Genomic DNA, 21,270 nt, shown 5'->3' with positions numbered 1-21,270 from the left:
TCCACTGCCAATGATGGAACCATGATGCATTTATCTATGCAGGTGAGTAATCAAATCTTAGTATAGTCATCAGTAAATTTTTTACGCTGTTTGTAAATCTTTTAAATCTTCTAAACACAATTGATGTTTTATTTCTCTACGCTCCTACAACCCAGGCTACCGCTTGTTATTTTTGGTTGCTTTGTTACTACATAAGACAACAACCTGGTAATATTTGAATAATTAATCACTGCCTGTTTAGGGATACTTTTTGGTGAACACCAATTGTTTGATAAAATGCCCCAATGAGTGACTCTTGTGTTTTCTTGGACATAACAATGTTGTTGAGCCTCTTGAATCAACCCCTTTATTTGAGAAGTATTGCACATCTTGAGCATGTAGAATTTGCATATTCATTTCTTTTGGTAAAATCTTAAATGTATTTTTTTTCTTCTTCCCTAATTGTTGTTTGATTTGCTGTGTTTCAGTTGTTGAACTTGTTAGATGTGATCATTGACTATGCAGAAAGCAAGCAAGTTCCTGCTCCTGAAGAATCACATGTTCAAATATCCACTACATAGAAAAGGGAGAGACTATTTTTGTCTGGATAAGCAAACAAGCTCCTGCTCCTGAAGAATCACGTATGAGACATGAGTTAGCCTCTAAAGAATCACCTGTTTAGATGTGATCATTGACAATGCGGAAAGCAAGCAACCAAATAAAAGGAGTTATAACCTTGGAAATGAGTTATAACCTTGTAGTGGATGCTTGAAAAAGACAAGGTCAAAACTAATATGATACACAAATTACGTGTTGCATCTAACAAGTCCTTTAACTTCACCTTTTGCTTTGGAGTTCTATCACCACTACAAACAAGTGAAGTATGTTTCTATCTCTTGAAATTTTCCCTAATTTATAAAACAAAAATAAGGTTGTAAATCTTATCGACGAACTATAGCAATTACATAACAAAGCTCTTCAGCTTGGCCAAATGAGCCAATGATTCCACTCCCTTGACGTGTTAGTCCTTCAGAAAGGCTGAGCTGGCTCGTCATTTTTCTTATGGTCATATGTTGATCTTTTTTCTTTACCAGATAAGATACTGAAGGCTTCATAAATATATTTAAATATATTTAAGCATGCCATTATATCTCTTTTAGTCAAGCTGACCAGGATGACCAGTATCTTATAATTTACTTCATTCTTCAAGTGAATATTATTTGTTTGGCTTACAATCCATGAGGTTAAGCACTATGCACAAAAGCAAGTAAACTAGGACTTGATTCTAGTTGTTCTCTAGATGTGAATTTTGTCTCCCATCTTTTAAGTGAAATATTTCTCTAAATAATTTTCATATTTCTTTTGCCTCCTTTGACCCTTTCCTGTTTCATTAGTCTAAGTTTATGATGACATTTCTCTTTCTAATTAGCTACTTTTTATAATGGTTATGTGTTGACGATTGATATTTGGATGTATTGATGGTTTTTGAAATGTAATTTGCTTACTCCCTCTTCTTGGAGTCAGGGAGTTTTTTGCTACAGTTAAATATTTCTTTATTCCCATTTGGCAATTGGCAAAATGGTCATTTTCACAAGTTTAACATATAGGCTTTGCGACCCATATACCAAACCCATTATATTTATGACACCATATGTATGTATATATTTTGGTACTCATTTCATGGTTTCATAACGTTTTTAGTCCATAAATTGTCAACTTTAGCAACAAATTCTCTTTCAAAAAAAATAGCAACAAATATGTTAAATTTCTGAACATGACCATTTTGCCCCTGTATTCTTCATCTCTTTCATTTCCATGTTCAACAAGTAAGCCTAACGAAATTAAGATCTCTCCTTAAAAAATTGCATCTGATATCTGATATGTATAAAAGATATAGTTGTTCACAATAAGTAATTTTTTACTTCAGATCATTAGAAAGACGCTGATGTATTTCATGTGAATAGCTTTCAAAGTAATTTGTCTACACTGTTAAAAGCAACTCAATTATACTTTTCTTTTTGATTGCTTACCTCTACATATGTCTAATGCAATTTCTTTCTTATTACTTTTCTTTTGGATGCAATGACAATAGATGCACAATTTGGTAAGCCTGCACCTGCATTCCCAAATAAGACAAATAACAAGGCAAAAAGATCAGATCCCTTCAAAAGAAGAACTAAGAAGTTCAACTCGTAGACATTGGGGTAAGTGCAGGATCCTGCTAACGTGATGGATAACAGAGATCCCATGAGGAAAGGTAATCTCTTTTTGTTTATTTAAAAAGTTATTTAAATATGATAGATGTAAAACATTCTGTCTTGGTAAGAAAAAAAATTCTAAAAGTACAATCCATTATCGCATCAACAATTAACGGCTTAAAAATCTATGTAGCATCATCAATCCTTGATCTGTTTTTTCTTGATCTGTTTCGTGTCTGATCCTTGTGGTTTATGTCACTCATAAGCAGTTGGCAAGGTTCTAAGAGAAGCAGCAGAAGCTAAAGCTGCTGCTCAACCTGAGGCTATAGAATGGAAACACAAATATGAATCAGAAAGAGAAAACAATATGCAATTGGAACAAAAATAAGAACAAAAGCTGACAAATGTTTCAATTTTGATCTAAAAATGGGAAAATCAGAAAGCTCAGGGACCATTTTTTTATAATTTACCCTAAAACATATTATTATGTGCATTTTATTGAATCTTGAAATTTGATCTGTATGTCATGACATCTTATATCATTGTGCAAAAGCTTTACTAGTATCTTATTTGGAAATCTTATAAGATCATAAGAATATTATTATGTGCATCTTATTGAATTTTACATTTGCTCTGTATATCATAACATCTTACCATTATGTCAAAGCTTTACTAGCATCTTATTTTGAACATCTGTAGTTTTTTGACTTACTATTTTCTTAGTAATTGAAGTATATATTCAGAAAACCATTTTTTTCTTTCATTTTAGGTCCAACATTTGCTAAGAATCTTGGAAACTTTGAGCAAAAAGTAGGAGGCTCGGGATCCTTGAAACACTATCCAATTGAGCTTGAAAATGGTGAAAAATCTCAGAGGTGTTGTGGAGAAAATGGGATTTGCTCTCATGTAAGTTTTTGATCAATGTTCAAGTATTGATATTGGTCCAATTTATAAAGTCATACTTAATCTTCTTCTAATGCTTACTATAAGGGCATTTTAGTCATTTCATCAGTTTTATGTCTCATTAGTTACCTACCTAACTTAGTCACTTAACTTATCTAATGATGCCATAATCAGTATGATGCATTTGTTGAGATAAATGAGGTCTGTATGGTGAAGTAAGTAGTAAATGAAAAAAGTTGTTCCTTTTTTGCTCTGAATGAACTGTAAATGACCATTTTACCCCTTTAACATAGATGCATAAATTTCATGCTTACATATTGGGATTTTTTGGTTTATGTGAATCTAATGGTTGCATTATTCAAATTTGTAGCTCTTGTTGATGTGCATAGTGACAAGCAAAGTAGCTCGAGATGTTGTGAAGGTGGGCAACAAGTTTTTTTTAGCTCAACTGTTATTTGTTGAAGACTTTCATCTCTTTCACATTTGATGTATTACATTTGTATAATATTAGAATGAGTATTTGTATGACATTAACTTTTGTGCAATGGATTGTATTTTTTGTATATGATATTTTATTTTCTATTATGAGACATGAAATGCAAATTTAATTTGAAAATTAGTAAATCTATAAATATATATATATATATATATATATATATATATATATATATATATATATATATATAAACTTACAATTACGATACGCAAAAATGTGTGTCATCTTCATTTATGACATGGCCTTTCTTGACAGCGGGTTTAATGATACGTATTGCGTGTCATTAACACACGCGTCATAAGGTTACGACACGCGAATGCGTGTCGTCTTCCTTTATGACAGGGCCTTCCTTGATACGCATTGCGTGTCGTAAACGAGCGTCGTAATTGCGTGTCATAAATGCGCGTCGTCTCTCGTTATGACAGGGCCTTCCTTGACGCGCATTTGCGCGTCGTCTGAGCGTTTTACGACGCACAATGAGCGTCGTAAAAGGCCTTTTTTCTAGTAGTGGTTAAAACTTGAAATCTTTGTTTATTTAAGTTTGTTTATGGTTTAGAAAAAAATTGGTTAATTGCTTCTCTAAGAGTGTCTATTTTATATTTCAGTTTCAGTTTTTCAGAAATTGAATCTGATACAATTCAGATTTCTCCATTGTTTCAACATTCAACAATAAGATTTGGTGAGTTTAATTTTGAAATCTGTTTTGTGTTCATTATTCAATAATTGTTGTCTAAACTACTTATGTTATTATTTATGTAATGTGAAGCAGGAGCTATATTTTTGACATTGTTGACTAGAAGTAGCAGAACTACAGAAGCCTTATTTCATACAATTTGGTCAGTTTGTATCTTTCTTTGCTTAGCTTTTATAACTATATTTGTTGCGTTTTTAATATGCTTCCCGAAAACAGCCATCAGGTGCCCAAAATAGAAAACGAAAGAAAAAAGAACAAGAAGAGGCTAATCAATTAAGAGGGTCTTTGAATAAATTTTTAGTTACGAATCAAAATGGTAATAAAAATAATTCTAATGATCAAATTAATAACCCACCTAGTGCTTCCAATGATTCGGTTGAAATTCCTAATGATTTTGAAAACAATGATTCAGTTGAAATTCATAATGATTTTGTTGATAAAGATAAACCAAGTGACTTTAATATCTTTGATCGTAGAGTATGGGGTGATTTAGATTCTAAAATGAAAAATTTACTAATAGAAAAAGGACCTAAGAGAGAAATTGATGCCAATACAGTTTTTCCAAAAGATTCATTTGGTAGACATTTTTCATGTGATTTTTTTATTCGTAAATTAAAAAATGGTGATTTTTATGATAGAAAATGGTTAGTGTATTCAAAAGAGCTTGATAAGTTTTTTTTTGTTTTTGTTGTAAGCTTTTTAAAACAATTCGAACTAAAGTAATTTGGCGACCGAAGGAATTAAAGATTGGAAGCATCTTAGTAAAACATTAAAACAACATGAAAATAGTTCTGACCATATGATTAATTTAAGAACATGGATTGAAACACGAATTAGGTTAAATAAAAATGAAACAATTGACAAAGAAATTCAAGAAATGATAAAAAAAAGATACCGAACATTGGAAAGAAGTTATGGTTAGAATTATTTCTGTTGTAAAATGTTTAGCAAAAAATAACTTGGCTTTTCGTGGTACAAATGAAAAAATTTATGAAAACTCAAATGGCAATTTTTTAAGTGAAATTGAATCGATTGCGGAGTGGGATCCGGTAATGAAAGAAATTTTCGAATGATTAAAGACAAAGAAACACATAATCATTATCTTAGTCATAAAATTCAAAAGGAATTAATTGAAATGTTAGCATCCGAGGTAAAAAGTGCAATTATTAAAAAAATAAAAAATGCAAAATATTTTTCTGTTATTCTTGATTGCACTCCGGATGCAAGTCACCAAGAACAAATGACTTTGATTATAAGATGTGTAGATTTGGAAAATGTTCCGTTAAAAGTAGAAGAGCATTTTTTAGAATTTTTAGTTGTAGAAGATACATCCGGTTTAGGTCTTTTTAATGTTTTACAAGATGCCCTAAAATCTCTTGATTTGGATATTAACTATGTTCGTGGTCAAGGGTATGATAATGGGGCGAATATGAAAGGTAAACACCAAGGTGTTCAAAAACGGTTGTTTGATATAAATAATAGAGCTTTTTATAAGCCTTGTGGATGTCATAGTTTAAATTTAGTTTTGTGTGATATGACAAATTCTTGCCAAAAAGCAAAAACTTTTTTTGGTACATGTCAAACAATTTATAATGTTTTTTTCTAATTCAACAAAAAGATGGAGTGTCTTACTTGAGTTTATAGATGATCTAACACTTAAATCATTATCAGCTACGCGTTGGGAAAGTCATATTGAATGTGTTAAAGCAATAAAAACACAATATTCTCAAATAAGAAAAGCTTTAAAAAAATTATCTATAATAAGTGATAATTGACAAGTGTGTAGAGATGCTGATTCACTAGTAAATGGTGAATTTTCTAGTTTGTAATTTATTTTAAGTTTAGTTATATGGTATGAAATTTTGTACAAAATTAATTTGGTAAGTAAAAAGTTACAATCCAAAGAAATGTTTCTTGATGTTGCTGTAAAAAATTTAGAGGGATTAATTAATTATTTTGAAGGATATACGGAAAATGGGTTTGACTTTGCTATTAGTGAAGCAAAAGAAATAGCAAATAGCGTTAAAGTTAAACCCGAATTTACTCAAAAACGCAATTCTAAAAGAAAAAAACAATTTGATGAAATTCCAAATACCGAAAGAGAACATCAATCTTCTCAAGAAGCATTTAAAAGAGATTATTTTATCATTCTTGTAGATATGACTTTTGTTCAATTGAAAAGTAGATTTGAACAAATGTAATATTTTGAATCTATATTTGGTTTTTTGTTTGATGGTTCCAAATTAGTTTCTTTAGATGATGATGAATTAAAAAAAATATTGTTTAAATCTTGAGTCCAATTTGAAAAATGGTGAAGATTATGATATTGATGGAGATGATTTATTCATTGAGTTACAAATTTTGCAGAAAATGTTGTCGGGTGAAGCTTACAAAAGTGAAAGTCCTTGGACATCTATTCAAATAATGGAGTATGCAAGAAGAATGGATATGTTCCCTAATGTGTTAGTTGCTTATAGGATATTGTTAACGGTGCCGGTTACGGTTGCTTCCGCAGAAAGAAGTTTTTCAAAATTGAAGCTTTTGAAATCGTATCTCCGAAGTACCATGAGTCAAGAAAGATTGAATGGATTAGCAATTTTAAGTATTGAAAGTGATTTTTTACAAAATATTGATTATTGTAAAATAAAAGATGTTTTTGCTTCAAAAAATGCACGAAGACATCGTTTTAGGTGATTTTAATTTGTATGTTTTGTTTGTATTATTTGTTTGTTTATAAAAATTAATGCATTTTTTTATTATATTTTTTATATAAATGTTTTTGTTATTGTACGGTACACATATAATGACATAATTTTTTTATCTCGCCCCGGGTAGTAAAAAACATTGGACCGGCCTGTTGATGCTCCCAATTATTTGCTGCCCTGGGCCTAAGCCCAAGTCGCCCATGTATTGGGCCGGGACTGGCCATTGCACTCAACTGAATTTAATTATAGCACACATAAGGTTTCTGGTGATTTATAAAATGGATATTTCGTTTAGAACCAAGTGCATGTGATGCTGTATTGGTATATAAGGTGTGAAAATGATAAATAATAAAAAGCATTTTAGAACAACATTGGCAGAGAGAAAAGTGGGATCAATAATTATAACAAGCGGTCTTAATACCCCTGTTCACGTGATTCTTTTCTTCAAATGGCTTCGTCAAAAATAAATAAATAAATAAACAAATTGGGTAGAAGCATAATCATTAAAAATATGATAATATATTAATATAATAATACATCCATATGTATTATTTCAAGATCCTCAACAGAGTTTGCATTGACAAGCTTTGCTCACCTTTCTCTTGTATCCGGTAATATATTAATATAATAATACATCCATATGTATCAATACTTGGATATTATCTATAGAATTTTGGGTTTTGTTGTTGTAAAAGTCAAAGATAAAATGTCATTCACATTTAGATAAAAAATTAAAGATAACCAAATTTTTTTAACATGTCTCTTGATAATATTTAACGATTTATTATTTCTATAATCAAAATAAACTACTTATGTTTTATCATTCCTGAGTGGTCGTTTATAAAATTACTCTATTTTTAGGATGAATTCAAGTATAATTTTATGATTAACTAAATGGTTGTTTGATAATCTCTGAACAAACCATCAAAAAATTTAGAATCAGCCACCATTAAATTATTTGGTTTTATAAATATCCTAAATCATATATAACATTACATCAACCATCAAATGAAATTATCTTCTTAAAATAACTTTAACCTTTAAATATGTGTTATACATGATCTTGTTGAATAAATTCTATCACAAAGATATTGTCTTATATGTGACTTATCAACCATCAAGTATCATTTATATAATAATTATAACATTTAAATATTTGTTTAATTTTATAAAGTAAGCATAATTAAAACATGAATTTCTATATTTATTATAAAATAAGTAAAAGTTGAATTTTCAAAAAAGTTCACTCATTCTATATATATCTAGAAGGTTTGGGTCCACCATCACCGAATCATAATATTTTGCTTACCCTTTTTAACATATTAAAGAAAACAAAAAAACAAAAAAAAAACCAAAAAAAAAAAAAAAAAAAACCAAAAAAAAAAATAAAGAAACAAAAAACAAAAAAATAAAAAAAAATAAAAATAAAAATAAAATACTATAACATAAAACATAAATCAACACATCCCAAGAGAGACACAAATATGTGAACCAAAAGCCACGAAACTCAACTGGTAACGACAACAAAAAGCTAACTTATATTGAACACCACCACTGTGACTATCACACGTAGGCTGCAAGACTTCAAAACATAGTAATAAATAAGCATTCTCTATACTCCTCCCCTATAACATGAACCAAAAAAAAAAAAGCAACTGCTAAATGTGTGAATGTAACCATTGAGTTGGTCCCACCCAACTTCTATACCTTTATATGTGGTGTCTGGTTTTAGAGGATGTGTGCCATAAAATGGATTATACCAGTGTCTCTCCATTTTGAGCTATAATCATCAAGAACCAACTAATTAGCCAACACTAAAACTTTGGCATGTTTTCAAAAACCACAAATAAATCACTAAACCCTAAGTGGATATGAAAGCATCGAAGTGAGTGGAACTAAAAAGAAGAAGCAAGGACATAACCATCGTAACAGCAGCAAACGAAGGGACAAGGATTCACTTCACCGAAATTTATCCCAAATTCAGCATTTGATCGCGCCAAACATTATCCTCCCTAATAAATAAAGATTTTTTTTGTCATATGTCTTTTGACACCTGTCATTTTGTGGTATTTCACTCGTCAATTTTTAGTTGTTTCAATTTTTAAAATTAAAGTCACACACACATATATATATATATATATATATATATATATATATATATATATATATATGTATATATATATATATATATATATATATATATATAATACTAAATTGCAATAAATACGTTTCTTTCTTTATTATTTTAAAATTATACATTAAAAAATATTTTATGTTTACACTTTAATGTTTAATCTTTTTTTAAATCAATCCGTATAATACACGGTCTCACACCTATTAAGCTAACAATTACAACTTGATTCTAATTACGTGTCCAAATAATGTTGTTATTTCTTGCATTTACACACTTTTAGACACTAATTCAAAGTTTATTTTGTGTATTTTGTTCAACTTGTTTCCAATTCTTTGCTTAGCTATTTAACATAACACAAAGAACTGAAATCATATAGTTATAAACTATAAATAAATTATAGTTATAAATAAATTAAGAATGATTTGCCACGTACTTTTCCTACCTATATGGCCTCCTAAGCATTCAACTTTGAAATTCCCTTTATGTAGTAGTTGATCTTGTTAGATTAAGTACCTTGGTATGTAATGGAATTTAAACGATTTAAATTGGAAAAGTTAGGACCTATATTTTTTTATGATGATTATGGGGACAAAATCATTCCTAGAGGATGGTAGTTGTAAGTTGTAACTCCTGATTTTGGTCTAGAAAATTTTAGGTTATTTTCGTGATTTTTTTAATAATACAAAATTAAATGTTTAATTAAAATAAAATAAGGTAAACAATGAAATAAAAAAAATAAGCAAACAAATAAATAAAAGAGGATTATAATTGAATGAATAATTAGTTAGAGATATAAGGATTAATTACGAATTTTAATATTTCATTTGGGGCTAGTTTGAATCATAAGAGTGTTGAATAAGTTTATAGGTCAACTAATGTAATCTTATGAGGACCTTAGTTGCTAAATCCCTCAAAGTTATAGAATGACTAGACTCTTACTCTTCCTTAATACATAATTTGATCGAGAAAGGAGAAGAAAGAGAGCATATGCCGATTTGTTGAGCATGTAGGTAGATTGAAGCGATTTCTAGGGGTTTTTAAGCTAGGTTTTCATCATCACGACACCTTAAGGTATAAAACTCTCTCATCTCATTCTATAGATTGAACTTGGGTTTGAAACTCTATCCAAATCCGGTTTTTTTAAATAGGCCTGAAAATCGAATTCTTGGCTCAATATAAATGTTAATCCGGAAATTTAAGATCTAATTTCCACTTTATTGGTTGTTTGGGTTGACGGATTTGATTGAGTCATAAAACCCTAGGTAAAGAAGAGGAATTTAGATTTCAACATTTGACCTTAGTTATGAGTATGTAAGAATGAATATAAAATAATTTAAATTCATACCTGGGAGTCGGGATGTTACAATTCTCCCCCACTGGAATCAGACTTCGCTCTCGAAGTCATTCTCCAGAAACAACTCTGGGTACTGCTCATGCATCTCGGACTCCGGTTCCTAAGTCCACTCGAATCCCCTTCGATGCTGCCACTAAACCTTAATCGAGGGCTCCTATTTATTCCTTAAGACCTTCTCCTTCTTATCCAAAATCGCCACCGACTTCACAATGTAGTTCAGGCGATCATGAACCTGAATGTCCTCTAAAGGAACCACTGTTGTCTCGTTGGCTACACACTTCCTCAGCTGGGACGCATGGAAGGTTTTATGGAACTGGTTCAACTCTACATGCAGCTCTACCCAATAAGCTACCTTACCTACTCGACCAATCACTCTAAAAGGACCAATGTATTTCCATGGGGATACATTCAGCAGGAAAAAGTCATCGACCTAGAACTCTTGCTCGGAATGTCTCTGGTCTTTGTAATTCTTCTAACAACTATGGGTCGTCAGTAATCTCTGTCTAACCTACTGGATTTGTTGTCGTCTTGAGCACTATCTCAGTGCTCCCCATCATTCTCTACCCGACCTCTCCCCAATAGATGGGAGTCTAGAACCTCCTCCCATAGAAAAGCTCAAAGGGAGGCATACCGATACTGGAGTGATGGCTATTGTTGTATGAAAACTCCTCCAAGGGCAAGTTAGTGTCCTAGCTCCCATCGAAACCCATAACACATGTGCGTAGCATGCCCTTGAGCGTCTGAATCGTCCGCTCACTCTGCCCTTCTGTCTGTGGGTGGTATGCGGTGCTGAAATGTAGTCGGGTACCCAACTTCTCATGAAATTTCTTCCATAACATGGAAGTAAAACGCACATCATGATCTAACACTATCGATGTTGGCACCCCATGCCGTGTCACCACCTCTCGAATGTAGACCTCGGCAAATTTCTCTGCAGAAGAACTCTCACTTATAGCCAGGAAGTAAGCACTCTTCGTCAACCAATCTACAATCACCCATATCGTATTGATAACCCATGTAGTCCTCGGTAACTTGGTAATAAAATCCATGGTGATCTGTTCGTACTTCTATAGGGTAATCTCCAAAGGCTGCAACTGGCCATGGGGACGCTGGTGCTCTGCCTTGACCTGACGACAAGTCAATCATCTCTCGACTACCCAGCCACATCTCTCTTCATACAGGGCCACCAATAATCCTTTTTCAAGTCCAAATACATCTTGGTGGCCCTTGGATGGATCGATAATCTCAACCTATAGGCCTCCTCCATCAAAATCCTTCGAGCTCCACCCGAATATGGCATCCCTACCTGCCCACGGAAGGTCATAAGCCCCCGAATATCAGTCTCAAACTTAGAAATTTGCTCAAACACCCGCTCTCTCTTATGGTTCTCTAGTCTCATGGATACCGCTTGGGGCCCTCGGATGGTATCTAAGACTGGAGTCATCGACTTCATCCTCATACACACATCTCTGATCAGAGCACTCGCTGCCGTACAACTCGGGTTCGGGGCATCTTACCAGATCATCCTTGCTAGGGTGATACAAAATCTCACAGTCATAGTCTTTCACTACATCTAGCTACCTCCTCTGTCTCATATTCAGGTTGGGCTGGTCTATAAGGTATTTCAGGGTCTTATGGTCCATGTATATAAGAGGCAGTGATGGAGGTCCATCATTGTATAAATTTTGCTTATAACTCACGATGCAAGGATTTTAGAGTTAGAGCTCTACAATCAAACCTCGAGAAACGAGGAATGCACAGGAGAGCTTGAGCTGAGAACTCAAAGCACTTGAGGAACAAGTGATTCATGTCACTAACGTGTTGTGTCATCACTTAGGGTACTGGCATATAAACTAGAACTAATGGTTGTGTAAAACTAGAGAAATCAAACTAATTAATGCAAAAAGAGTAAAGTTTCTAGAAAGGGTGTAGTAAAAATTGCAAATTTTGTTTTTAGAAACTTTTCTCATATAAACCTATAATAAACTGGTTTAACCACTACTAATAAATATAAAACATATATTACATGTGCCAAATAGTGTCGTCCATTATGCTTTATAAAACTCATAAAATTCTTATTATTTATAATAGAAACTAAACAAAATGCCTAGAAGGAGTAGTGTTGGACTAAACCTTAACCAACAATCAACACCACAACAACCACAACCACCACCAGAAATAAATCCCTCAATAAGTTTAGCAGAACTTGAAGAAATCATTGCTCAGAGAATCGCTGCAGCTCTAGGTAATGTCATAAGAGGTGGAGTTAGAAATGAAGGCAATGTAGGGACCGCCAGAATGTGTACCTACAAAGACTTTATGAATTGCAAACCAAAAGAGCTTTCATGGAACTGAAGGAGTTGTTAATTTGACCAGATGGATTGAAAAGACAGAATCTGTCTTTCAAATAAGCTTATGTCCAGATGATTGTAAAGTACGATTTGCAACATGCACTTTTGTTGATGCAACACTTACATGGTGGAACAACCATGTAAATACAATGGGAATTGATGCTGCAAATTCCATGAAATGGGAAGAGCTAAAGATGATGCTGGTAGAGGAGTATTGTCCTAGGGAGGAAATACAAAAACTGGAACAGGAATTGTGGACCTTAACCTACGTAATCACCCACTCCCTCTTGCGGTTCTTTGGTCTCACGGCCTCTACATAGGCCTCTCGAATGGTATCTAAGACTGGAGTCATCACTGTCATCCTCAAGAAAACATCTCGGATCGGAGCACTCACAGTTCTACGACTCAGGGCGTCGGCTACCACTATACCCTTGCCCGGATGATATAAGATCTCACATTCATAATCCTTCACCACATCCAACCACCTCCTCTGCCTCATATTTAGGTTGGGCTGATCCATGACGTAATTCATGCTCTTGTGGTCCGTATATATGGTACATCGGACTCCATACAGGTAGTGGCGCCAGATCTTGAAGGCGAACAACACCGCCCCCAGCTCTAGGTCGTGGGTGGGATACCTCGTCTCACGAGGCTTCATCTGCCTCAATGCATATGCTATCATGTGCCCCCTCTGCAATAACACCGCACCCATCCCGAATATAGAAGCATCACAATAGACTACAAAGTCCTCCACTCCCTCGGGAAGGGCTAACATTGGGGCTTCACATAATCTCTGGCGAAGGGTCTCAAATGAAGCATGTTGCTTAAGCCCCCAAGTAAAAGTAACACCCTTCCGGGTCAACCTAGTGAGAGGAACGACAATCTTGGAGAAATATTTGATAAACCTCCGATAGTAGTCGGACAAACCCAGAAAACTCCTGATCTCGACACCTCCCACCTCATAACTGCCTCAATCTTGGTCGGGTCGACCAATATTCTATTCTGATTAACGAGGTGTCCCAGGAACTGGACCTCTTGTAACAAGAAATCACACTTGGAGAATTTGGCGTAAACCCTCTCCATCTTCAGTACTCTAAGGATCTCTCTAAGATGCTCCTCATGTTGCTCTCTATATCTCGAATACACCAGAATATCGTCGATGAACACGATCACCGATCGGTCCAACATAGGCCTGCACACTCGGTTCATAAGGTCCATGAACATTGCTGGTGCATTAGTGAGTCCGAAAGGGGTCACCTCAAACTCGTAGTGCCCATAACGAGTCCTAAAGGCAGTTTTCTGGATATCCTCCTCGTAAATTCTCATCTGATGATATCCAGATCTCAAGTCAATCTTGGAGAACCAAGACATCCCCTTTAACTGATCGAACAAATCGCCAATCCTCGGTAGTGGATAATGGTTCTTGACTATCAGCTTGTTCAACTCTCGGTAATCAATGCACATCCGATGCGAACCATCCTTTTTCTTGACAAAAAGGATTAGCGCTCCCCACGGTGAGCTACTCGGTCTGATAAAACCCCTCCCCAGCAGCTCCTGGAGTTGTGAGGATAACTCTTGCATCTATGGTGGCACAAGGCGATAAGGTGCCTTGGCAATACACGCTACTCCCGGAACTAAATTAATCCGGAACTCCACCTGCCTCTCGGGAGGCACACCCGACAACTCCTCGAGAAAAACATCTGGAAACTTGCACACTATCGAAACCTCGACAATAGAACTCGGCCTCTCTGTGGCAACCCGCATATCCATCAGATACGCCAAAAATCCCATACAACCCTACTGTAGCCTCTGTCTCGCTCTAGCAGCAGAGCAGAAAGATAATCCAGATCTGGCACCCTCGCCATACACAGTAAGCACTCCCCCACTAGGGTCGCAGTCAATCATGGTTGCAAAACGGCTCAACCAATCCATGCCCACTATAGAACATGCATCACCCATAGCTATCGGCACCAGGTCTATCGTGAACTCGACACCAAAAATATCTAATACACATCCTCGAAATACATCAGCGGCAAACTGCATGCTCGTCGGCTATAGAATCCCTCAGAGATCGACTCAACGTCTCACGTCTGATACCGATGTGATAACTAAAAGCTAAAGACACGAAGGATTGACTCGCACCCTAGTCAAATAACACCAAAGCAGGTACAGAACTCACAAGAAAAGTACCTATGTGCCACACAGTATAAACATAAACAAATCTCAAAATAACAGTAACAAGGAAAGTACATACCAACTACAACTTCAGGCGATGTGCGGACCTCCTCCGCTGTCAACTGGAATTCTCTCCCACGAGCTCTCAGAGCCTCGACCTTCACTAACCGACCATCAGTGATGCGTAATGCAGGAGGAGTAGAAGTCTGAACTGATCCCCAAGTGAGCTAAGGACACTCAGCCTTCTGATGGCCAGTCTGGTTGCAATTAAAGCAAACCGAAAATCCCATGGGACAGTCCTTCTCCATATGCCCCTCCTCACCACACTTGTAGCAAATCCCCACCCGACAAGATCCTTCATGACTCTTGTCGCACTTGCCAAAAGTGTGGCCCTTGTGCCCTCCTGATCTCGAATTAGCGGGCTTATCCTGCTTCGCTGCCGGCTGCGACTGCGTCGGTCTCCGATCTCTCTTCTGAGACTCCACCTCCTCCCTAGCCTAAGTATCCAACTCAATCTCCCCCTACCTGGCATTTTCCTGCAACTCGAGAAATGTCCGATAAGAAGATTTTACCACGAAAATCTGAATATCCCTCCTCAGAATACTCAAATACCAGCTCATGCGTGCCTATTCAGTGGACACATGCTCAGGGCAGAACAACGCCCTCTCATGAAACATCCTTGTAATCTCAGTCAATAACTTTGTCTTCTACTTAAGAGACATAAACTCATGTGACAAACGTTCCCTCTCCACCGGGGGAACATACTTATCTCGTAACAACTGAGTGAACCTCTCCCATGTCATTGCAGCATGGTTTGCAGGAGTAAAACTGTTAGTCACAAACTTCCACCAGTCCTTCGCCCCCACGCGAAGCTGGTTCAGTGCAAACCGAACTTTCAAATGATCAGGGAATGAACACGTATAAAAACACCCCTCGATATTAGAGATTCATCTAATAGCATCAATCAGATCTTGTCTCCCATCAAACTCTGGTGGCTTCATGTTGCTGAACTCTCGAAACAACAACGAGTCAACTCCCTATGGCTTGGTAGCCGCGACAGCTGCAGCAGCAGCCGCCTCAGTAAGAGCAGTATATCGCTCGTCAAATGTCTCAATTTGTATGGTCTTAATAAACCCAAACATCTCAGGTATTGCCTCTCGAATGGCTTCGACCACCCCCTCATGAATCATCCTACGAATCTCATCATCACTAGGCCCACTGCTCCTGGGGTTGTGGCATGTACCCACCATGATGTCTCTAAAACACAACACAAAAATCATCATAGTCTCACTCGATCATACTCACACTCGGTCATCCGTCCCTACTTATTCCTTAGCATCCTAAAGATTCCTACTTGGGTTGCATACAGATCTGGTGCTTTCAGTAGTACGTGCCCAATACTACCTTCCACACCAACCTGTAGTCACCCCAAGTCCTCCTTCTTGGATCCCAATTCACAAGTACTCAATCTATCACGAATAGCATACTACACTCTCAATAGACCTCTCATAAGCTCATCAACGTATCTCTTCTTAGATTATCCCCAACTCAAAACTCTTTCTCTCTAAGTGATTCCTGCTAAATATTCCTACTCAACATATACTCAAGGCAAATATCAGATAGCAGCAACTCCTAGGCTAAGGCATCGCAAATCAGGCAACTCTATCCCTAACATGAAATACCTAGCCTATCCTCTAGCATGCATCCCTAACATTACATAAATATCTCATAACACAACTAAGTAAGGGTATTTTAGGAAATCACCGTTCGGGCTCTGGCGGATTGTACACACTTCTCCAACTCATTTTCTCTTACAACTCTTTCTCATTTTAGAAAAATGATTTCTTTTTAAATTTTTTTCTCAAATCCTCAGTTTGAGTTTAGACCTACCCGAAGGTATACCCGAATCCCTCAAACCAAGGCTTTGATACCAACTTGTAACACCGTAAATTTTCAAACAAAAAATTCCTTTTAAAAGTACATTTATCTAATTAGCACAACCACAAAAGAAATCCCAAAAGTATTAAGTTATCAAAACACATGTTCCAAAAACTGTTTATAACACAATCCATGATCCTCCAAAACATATCTCCAACTTGTGTGTGTGTGTGTACAATCAAGCCGATGCCTTCCCATGATCATGAGAGGTACCTGAAACACATAACATGGTAGTCATGAAGCTTAGTGAGTTCCCCAAAATACTCCATATAGCTCATTATCCTCTCATGACTATACTTAGATAAGACCCTTCGGTCAATGTGTCTCAGTGGAGTCCTCCGGCCCGACAGCTCAGATGGACCCTCTGGTCCTAACTCAGTAAGCAAAGAATAATACAAAACATAAATCACAAAGACATAATGCAAGATATCATAATACTCAATATAAACACATATGAATCTTTGGTCACACAAAGGTTACCACTCTAGGTAAATATAGTGAGAAGACTCACCTTGTAAGCATGCAAGTAAATAATCTCGTACACGAGTCTTGAACTAGCCTCCACCTAATACATAAGATAATTATCTCTAGTTAACATTTAATTCACGACTCTAAGTAAACTAGCTTATTCTCTCTCTCTCTCTCTCTCTCTCTCTCTCTCAAACTCTTGTTATGGGTAAAAGACCATTTTACCCCTCCATGGTCCCCATAATCCCTGCCTTGACCCGACCCTAAAGTCAATAGAAGTAAACACTCGAGTCAACAGTCCATGTTGACCTGACTCATCGAGTGCATCCATGTGACCCGTCGAGCCCCCATTGTTCCTTCAAAAATGACGTGAAAACACAACTTAAATCGTCAAGTTGTCTCATCAACTCGTCAAGTTACCCATGTCCAGACTCATCGGGGAAATCCCTAGTCGACTCATCGAGTCAGCTTATTGACTGTAACGATCCAAAAATCACATACTAAAAATTTCTTTAAAAACATTACTAAAATCATATTTATAAAAACTGTATCATAAGTCATAACATAATTTCTCGAGTATTAATTCAAAACATAATATCATTATCAGAGTCAAACATTCCCAGGCTAACTGACTATGGTGTGTGCACTGCAATCTTCCCGAGCTCCTCTTTTGAAAACCGAGTACCTGAAACCAAAACTGAAAACCGTAAGCACGAAGCTTAGTGAGCTCCCCCAATCTACCACATACCATGCAATAACATATAAAGCACATACTGGGCCTTGCCCACTGCATCGGACCGAGGTCCGGACTAACTGACTGGGGCCTTGCCCCCTGCATCGGCCCGAAGTCCAAACTAACTGACTGGGGCCTTGCCCCCTGCATCGGACCGAAGTCCGAACTAACTGACTGGGGCCTTGCCCCCTGCATCGGACCGAAGTCCGAACTAACTGACTGGGGCCTTTCACCCTGCATCGGACCGAAGTCCGAACTAACTGACTGGGGCCTTGCCCCCTGCATCAGACCGAAGTCCGAACTAACTGACTGGGGCCTTGCCCCCTGCATCAGACCAAAGTCCGAAACTAACTGAACAGAACATAACATAAACATATCAACTAGCATGAACACACATATACTACATCGGGCCGTAGCCCGGAACACATAACACATAAATCCTGTCTGAGCCACGAAGGCATCAAACATGCTAACTACTGCATCAGATCAAATCTGGAAACTACTACTAGCTAAACGGGCCGGCATTGTGGCGTTAGACCCGTTCCTACTGGAAGGAAACTCACCTGAGACTGCTGAACTGATGTCACTAATCCTTTTGACTGCTACCCGACCTCTAACTCCGAACTGCTGCTCCACTAGCTCCTCGAGCTACCAATGTCAATATAACACTTAGTCCAACTGACCTCCAAAGGTCAACTAGGTCAACTCTGGTCAAGGTCAAAATCCTGGTCAAAGTCAACCTTCCAGGTCAACCCTACTCGCCGAGTCCACCTAATAACTCGTCGAGTTCATATGCTCAGGGTCTTTCTATTCGTGACTCGACTCGCCGAGTCAGTCCATGACTCGTCGAGTCAACTATTCCTGAGTCCTGACCTGTCCAACTCGCTGAGTCTCCACCCGACTCACTGATTCGAGTTTCAACTAGAAGGGTTTGGGGGTTTCGTGACCTGACTCGCCGAGCCCAAGGAAATCTTCAACCAACTCGTGGAGTTGTTCTTCCAACTCGCCGAGTTCATGCCTAAATTCATCCGACTCGACGAGCTGTTCATCCCACTCGTCGAGTTCCTCCTCATCTTCAAACTACTCGCCGAGTCCACTCGAAGGACTCGCCGAGTCCAATCAGATCTACATACATGCAGAGGACTTTAGAGTCATGCATGGACTCCAAACTGTAGATCCACTCTTCTAAAGCCTATTCCTTACGTAAAGTGGCAAAATTTACGTGTAGCTAACGAGATCTAGGCTCAAATCACTATAAACTAGGGTTTGAGACAAAGGGGCTCAACAATCAACCCATAGACTGATGCTTTATGATTCTCTAGGCCAAGATACACATAGATCTGAAGTAGCAACTTCAGATCTGGGCTTCTAACTCGGAATAGCTCATAAACTTGGCATAAAATCCCCAAATCACATAGCCAAGGTTGATCTATTAAACAAAAGAGGGAAGGTAACGATTCATTACCTTCAAATGCTCTGGAAGACCTCACAACTCTGGATCTACTGCCAATTCTTGAATCCCCAATGTGTGCCTTCTTCCTTCTTCCTTCAAATCACCCAAAATGGCAAGAAAGCTTGAATGAGCAACAATGGAGGCTTAGGGTTTCTGGTTCTGGACTACAGGGCCGCAAATGAGCCCTAGGGAAAAGAATAAGATGATTAAATAGGGTACCAAGTCCCGAAATTAGGGTTTCCTTGTTCAGACCCAACTCGCCGAGTTCACGAGCCGACTCGCCGAGTTGGTCACTTACTCGATCCCCCGGATCCCGCTCCGATTCGTCGAGTTCCTCCCCGGGCTCGACGAGTCCACTCCTTGACTTAGGGTTTCTTTCTCTTTCTTTGCCTTTCTGATCTTGGGTGTTACAACTCTCCCCCACTTAAACTAAACTTCGTCCTCGAAGTTTGTTATGGCCAACTGTCCTATGAACTGCCTCCAACTCTCTGCCTAGAAAATCTAACACCCTTTTGTCCATCACTCTAGCCACTTACAGTGCTGGTCACTACTGTTGGTACATACTGAATCCTTCTCTTTTCCATAATTTTCTTAACGTTACTTCTCCCGACTGAAAATTCTGTTACCCCTCATCCACCTACCGGATGCACTGAGACCTCTCTGGTCCAACTATTTTGTCAATATCTGAGTTACCAGACTCCTACCGGTCACTACACTCCATCGCAATCTCTTAGTCGCTCCCAGTGACTCCGGAAGATTCTTCGACTATTTATAATTGCTCTATCCACTCTGCTACTCATATTGGAACTATCTAAAACAGTGAGCTGCCTGCAATACTGAACTGCTTGGAACACTAAACTACCCGAAACACTGAACTGGCTGAAACTCACTGAACTGACTGAAACACTGAACTGACTGAATCACTGAACTGGCTGAATCACTGAACTGGCTGAAACACTGAACTAGCTGAATCACTGAACTGGCTGGATGGCTGCTTCCCACAACTTCTAAACGAAATCTTTCTCTAGAACTAGTTTCCACTAGTTATCCTGTCATTGTGGCTCTAATAACCTCCCGATCCACCGATCAGGTCCTTACGTCACATCCTGACATTATCAATTCCACGACTAACAACATGATGGCTCCCAAACTGACGGTAGCCCTTAACATACTCGAACCCCAACGGTCCACTGCTACTCTGATCTCATAACTGATGTGACGATCTATAGCCAAATTGTTGACTTAACCATAACTAAACCATTTGGGAAATCCGAAATCTAACCCGGGATTCCCATATCTTCACTGCTGCACCCAAACTGGTGGGTACTACTGCTTTCCCGCGTCCAACAACGCGCTCATGCTGCCTACCAATCTGATAAAGGCTACGGCTACGCTCGCGGACTTACAACTCTCTAATACTATCTGGCTGCTAGTGAATGCTACGGCTACCCCCGCAGACTTACAACACCACTACTACTATCTGACTGCTAGTGAATGCTATGGCTACCCCCGCAGACTTACAACACTACTACTACTATCTGACTGCTAGTGAATGCTACGGCTACCCCCGCAGACTTACAACACTACTACTATTACTATCTGAGGACATCCTGACTATCCCTTGACCTGCTAGGGATTCCTCATCCTGATTTCTCAAAACCAGCCCTTAGTCTTTGAATACTGCATCAT

General features: G+C 37.5%; 1 pseudogene; it reads left to right on the top strand.

The window, feature by feature from the left end:
• The first annotated feature begins 2,208 nt into the window (after positions 1-2,208).
• Positions 2,209-6,964, top strand: LOC145060462 (uncharacterized; annotated as a pseudogene).
• The last annotated feature ends 14,306 nt before the right edge of the window (positions 6,965-21,270 follow it).

Source organism: Lactuca serriola, chromosome 6, assembly GCF_051521515.1.
Source record: "Lactuca serriola cultivar US96UC23 chromosome 6, Lser_US96UC23_V15, whole genome shotgun sequence".
Lineage (NCBI taxonomy): Eukaryota > Viridiplantae > Streptophyta > Magnoliopsida > Asterales > Asteraceae > Lactuca > Lactuca serriola.
This window is presented reverse-complemented; position numbering and strand designations above follow the sequence as displayed.